The sequence below is a fragment of the Ochotona curzoniae genome, unplaced genomic scaffold (genome assembly GCF_017591425.1).
Source record: "Ochotona curzoniae isolate NIBS_2020 unplaced genomic scaffold, NIBS_Ocur_1.0 contig_3819, whole genome shotgun sequence".
NCBI classification, from domain to species: domain Eukaryota; kingdom Metazoa; phylum Chordata; class Mammalia; order Lagomorpha; family Ochotonidae; genus Ochotona; species Ochotona curzoniae.
The window spans coordinates 28,164,840-28,170,911 of NW_024466004.1; the positions used below are offsets into that span (position 1 = coordinate 28,164,840).

Genomic DNA, 6,072 nt, shown 5'->3' on the forward strand with positions numbered 1-6,072 from the left:
CTTGGGATTGGCCCATCTATATAACTTTTGGCAGACATGTGGAAGTGATCCCAGGTAAAAAATGTTAGCCTCTGTCTTTCATCTCTTCTTTTTGTCTCTTACATAAATAAATAGAAATTTTGAAACTAGAATGTATTGATTATCAAAAGTAGAAAGGGGTAATCTTACTTTTGATATGCATATTTCATAATTATCTTCAAAATTTAGAAATTAATAACCTGAAGATTTTATTACTATAATACTAAATAAAATTGTTTAGTATTTTAAGATCAGAAGCTAAATTGTTAATATTACATCAGTGAAGTCTATTAAATTAATGATTATGATATACTATTATTTTTGAAGTTCAATTGAAGAATCACTGTAACAATAGAAGTAAAGCTTTGGTTAAATTATGGGACATATGAAAAAATAAAATTGAATTCACTTAAAATATTAATATCTAAATTAAAGTGTCAGTATTACCTGATATACATGAACAGAGCTTTTCCATATAGAAGAAAGGAATAGACCTACTACTGACTACTCTGTCTTTGCCTTCCTACGGTTAATTTCCAGGTAACAGTGTGAGATAAAATCAAACACTTTTTTCCAGTCATTTTTGGCTCGTGGATGTTTAAAAGAAGACTACCTGCTGAACTGTAAATGAAAAAAATACGGATTCAACATAGTGAAATCAATTGGCCCGTTTAGCATTTTGCATCTGTTTCCCACTAATTTTCAAATGGGTTGACTGATTTTGATCATTTTCTACACTTCAGTATTAAGTGTTGTGATTCAAGTCAATTTGAAGAGAAGTTTTCTAGTATGGAAAATTTGCCTTCACATTGAACGAGAACATTTGTTTAGCAAAATTTAAAAATGGACCCAATATGTCCAAAGATATCCTTTTGTCTTCATTTTTTTGATTTTACATTTATATGATGTGTCTTTCCCTAACATGAGAATCAGACACATTTCTAATAAATTTACCTTTACTCCTAACATGAGAAATACAAGCATTAGCTACAGGACACAGGCAAGTTTCCTCCACTATGCTTGAAAGTAATTCAAGTCCTTTTTAGTTCTTTGGCTGAAATGGTACTGTATTGCTTGTGAAAACAATGAACACTGAATTGGTTTCTCTAAACTTGTAATTTGTCATTCAAAAATGCATTCAAATACTGTCTACCATTATCCTAGTTTATCTTGTGTTGTTATAACAAAATACTTGAGGCTGAGTAACAGAAAAAAGGCTTATTTAGTCCACAGTTCTGTAGATTCAAGAGCATGACACTGCAACTCTCTGACCTTGTTGAGTGTCAAATGGTGGATGACATCACACAGTGGGAGTACATGCAGAATAGATCAAAGGACAAGATACAAACCAAGAGAGATTCCAGGAACATGCCAGGCTTGCTTTTGACAATGTAGCACTGAATTCTGTTCAAGTCAAACTATATTCTCCCCACAAAAAGCATCAGTTCCTCTTAAAGATGTACCTAATTCCAATTAAATCACATGTCTTAAAGGTTCTTTCAGCTCCCAACATTACCACACTGGTGCCTAAGCTTAGTGCATATGAATTTTAGGGCATAAATTATTTTTTTCTAAATTGTGGTGAAAGTTATGTAAGAAACTGCACGTATGAGTACTTCTCATTATAAAGTGCCTGACATATTGTCAGTGCCTGTAACCTGTTGATTTATTGACAAATAGATGATGTCTACTTTATCACTTCAAGTCAAAAAAGAATTTCCACATTGTAATTTTCTAATATATTCTTTAACATTTTGTTTTGAAATCATTATAAAGGAAATTAAAAAAGAATAAACTACATAGGATGATTCCATGTGCTCTTAAGCCAGACTGCTCCAATAGTGAAATCTTGCATCCCTAGAGTATATTGTCAAATCCAGAAAAGGGATGTGGGTATAACTTATAGCATGTATCAAATTTTTGTTATTTTTGCATGAATTTATGTTTGTGTGTGGGTCTATGAAATTTTACCACAAGCATAGATTTGTTTATTTGCCATAGTGATCAAGATACACACTGCTCCACTACAGGGCTCCCTCATCCTGTACTTCTTGAACCATACTCACCCCACTCACATCCCATGCCTACTCCCTCTTCCACACAAAATGAATTTTTTTTCAATGCTTATTCAGGCATGTTATAGAATTAAAATGGTTATATATGCGTTGCAGATTGGCTTTTTGTCCTCAGTATGATTTCCTTATGATACAACCAACTGTTACAATCAATGCCATGTGTGTGTGACATGGCTTTACATTTTGGGCTATCACAAGCATATGAAGAGACAATATTCATTTACAGATTTTTGCATTAACTAAATTTTGCTAGTATGAATATTGAAGCGTATGATTAATGGATACAAGATATATGTATGTTGAATTGTATGAAATACAACTAAATGATTTTCCAAAGTATTTATCGTGTTTTCTTTTCTGATAAATAATTGTGAGCTATCAATTTATCTACATCTTTGCTAGTAATTGGCATTATCTCATTTTAGCTACACTGATAGCTATATAATGGTATGTGATTGTGTAGGATCCACTTAATGTCTTTGGATTTTGAAGTTCTGGCATATTTTTATTTTATACATTTACATCTCTTTTGTATGGTATTTACACATTTATAATTGCATTTTTCTGGGATTTATTCCTTTATCATTTTGTGATGATTGTTTTTGACTCTGGTAAACTTCTTTACAATAAGATAGACTTTGTAATGTATTAATATATAGTCTCTTTCTACCTCCTTCCTTTATCTGGCCTGTAAATTTACCTTTAAAAAGATAAATAATAATATAGTCATTTTAGCCTTCTATCAATTTATGATTGCCTTTTTTATGAGTTTACTTTCCATTTTTATGTTGTTATATTTGTAACAAACAGCAGTTATATTTTTTTAATGAGATGTTTTTCTCTTCACTGGTTTGTTTATGTAATTTGCATTTGTTTGTTAAAGATAATTTTACTTGAAAGGAAGGGAAAGAAAGAGACACAAACAGATAAAGATCCACTGTCATTGGAATTGCTTTACTTCTTTCAACAAGGTTCATTTTTTCTCTGGATATTTTCTTGATTTTTCCTGTAGTTTTATGAAGTTGGATTATTATATGTCCTAGCATGAATTTCTTTGTAATTTTGTAATTTTTCTTGTTAAATCTATAAGAAGGTATCAGTAATTTTAGCTACCATTTGCAATACATCAGGGTATTGGTCCGAGATCTGGTTATTCTGTATCTAATCCATGTTTTAGCTTACTTACCTGAGTTGATAATGGAAGATGGCCAGAGATGTGAGCTCCTGAAACATGGGGTACCTGGCTCTTGTCTTTGATATGGCCCAAATTTGGCTCTTTAATCACTTGAAGAGTGACTCAGTGGATAGAAGGTACCTCTCCCTGTTTCTGCTTCTGTTACTCCATTTATGTTTCCCTTTCTCTTCATCAGTGTTTCATATAAACACACACATACACAAATATATACATGGAAATCTGTAGGCGTATGTCCTTGACCAAGCATGGGGAAATTCCATTCATTTTTAAGAAATACTTTTCCCAACCCACTCTTGTGTTTCTACTAGATTCTGATGGTACAAGTGTTAGATCTTACATTATACTTCCTACCAAGGTTTGGAGCTCTATTCATTTTATAGCCCATTTTCAATTTTTCCATTCTTTTCTCTGTCCTATCCTTTTATCCTGGCAAGCCTAGTCACTGACTTTAAAATTTTCAGTTGTTCTAGTTTTCAGCTCTAACATTTATAACATTTATATAAATAACATTTATATAAATAAAAATAACCAAATATAACATTTATATTTGGTTCTTTTACACTTTTTCTTGACAAATTCTATTTCTTTGCTGAAACTATTTGTCTTGATTACTTTACACTTGCTGAAATTCTTTTTTTTTATATATATATAATGACTGCTTTAAAATCCTTCTCATATTCATCTGTATCATCTTGGTGTTGTCAGCTTTGATTGTCTTTTCTCATTTGAGGTGATATTTTCATGTGCTTTATATAACAAGTGATTTTATAATACATCTGGAGATTTTTGTTACCATGTGATGAAACACTGGGTATAAATCAAGTCACTTATTTTAAGAGGTCCTCTCTGACATTGTGCCAGTAGGAAAAGAAGGGGACAATACCTCATTACTTCAGGTAGCAGTGAATGCTTAAATATTCCACTTAGCAGCAACTGACATCCCAGGAAAAATCCTTTGTGATGATCAGGTGTTTAGCCTAACACTAGGATTACCAAGAGTGGAATAATGGTTCATTGACAGTCCTGTTATGGTCTTAACTGCTACCTTGAGGGCAAGCTGGTGTTGGGTACCTCTGTGCATTCGGAGGTAATCAAAGTTCTAGCTTCCCACTTTACTGCCACTGTACTATAGTGATGAAGGGGTAACTTCTTTCCATCTCATAAATTTGTAAATATATGCTCCCAACTCCAACTTTGTTACCAGAGGTGCAGACACAGTCAAAATTTGTACATGATGTTTGACCAGTATAGAGAAGGACATTACTGATTGACATTTCTCTCTTGCTAAGATATCTCTTTTGTGTTTTATTCACTTTGAGAACAAACACGTCCTGGGGATTTTTTCCCTTTGGTTCTGTCTTAGCCCATTAGAGTTTTTGATTCTGCACTTTTCTGGCATGCAGTGACAATTGTGAGGTGAAAATGAAACTCAGACACACCACAGTGTCATTTCACAGATTATTTAAAAAAAAAAAAAAGACTTACTGAGGAATCTCAACTATTGAACATGGAGGCAGAGGTCCATAAGCTGGAACTGATGTTCCAGAAAGCTGACTCCAACCTGGATTACATTCAGTACAGGCTGGAATATGAAATCAAGGCCAATCATCCTGAGTCGACAGGAGAGAAAAATCTAGTAACACTCTTAAAGGAAATGTCAGCAATCAAGTCTCAATATCAAACTTTGTTTGCATGCTTTAAGCCTCTTGCTACTGAGCAGAAAGAGAACAAAACTGCATTTGTGCTACAATGAATAAGACTATGACCACCATACAACAACTATAAAAGCAAACAGACCTGGAGCTGTCACCGCTAACTGAAGAAGAGAAAGCTGCAGCAGAGTAATTCAAGTCTCATATGCTGGACCCATGAAGAAATGGAATTGCAACAGTGAACCTTAATTGAAAAGAGATCAATTCCAAAGAAATTTAGGAAAATATCTTGTTGACATTTGGCTTCCAGAGGTTGAGCCTGGTGAAAAAGGAGGGTTGACTTAAGTGTTTGGTTTTCAAACAAGATAAAATAGGAGGGACAGATATAAGAATGAAATATAGCCCAAACGATGGAATGTGAAGAAAGGATTTTAGATATATACACACATATGCGTAGTCTTATAATTTCAGGGAAGGGTACCACTCAGCACTTTTTTGCATCTGTTTTCTTTTTGCATAGTCAACATAATGTCCTGACCTATCATAAAAGGAGAAGTTTATGTACATTTCAGTTATTCAAAATATGAATGAGCATGCAATAGAAAGTAAAGGTTAGACAAGATGTTTGTGTTAGACATTATATATATCTCAAAATATCCATGGAAAATGGAATTAAGGGTTAAATTTATTTTGATATAAAATTGACATCCATGCACAGTTTTTTCATAATACACATTTTTCATGAATGTTTCGAAGTCCTCACTAGCATGCACTCGTATATCATTTCGTGTTGAAAATGTTGATTGCATATGTGGTCACCTTTTTGCTATGAATGCCAAAATGTGACTCATGGTCTCAAACACCCATTCTGGCTCTCATGCACACCAGCAAGTGCAGCAGTCTAGCTTGGCCTGGCCTACCTCCAGCCCTTATGTGAACTGTTGGATATTGTGTGGACCCACTGAGCCTGTCCTGCACCCTGGCCTGACTCTCATTTGTGCAAGCATGTGCTCCTGCTGATAGATGTGTAGCCTAGCCCAGCCAGATGTGGTCCACAACCTAACCTGGCTCACATGCATGCCAACAGGTTCTGTGGCCTGATCTAGTCCACCCTGTCCCCATACCTGGTCCA

General features: G+C 34.1%; 1 pseudogene; it reads left to right on the top strand.

The window, feature by feature from the left end:
* Positions 1-4,795: 4,795 nt before the first annotated feature.
* LOC121158451 lies at positions 4,796-5,160 on the top strand (annotated as a pseudogene).
* The last annotated feature ends 912 nt before the right edge of the window (positions 5,161-6,072 follow it).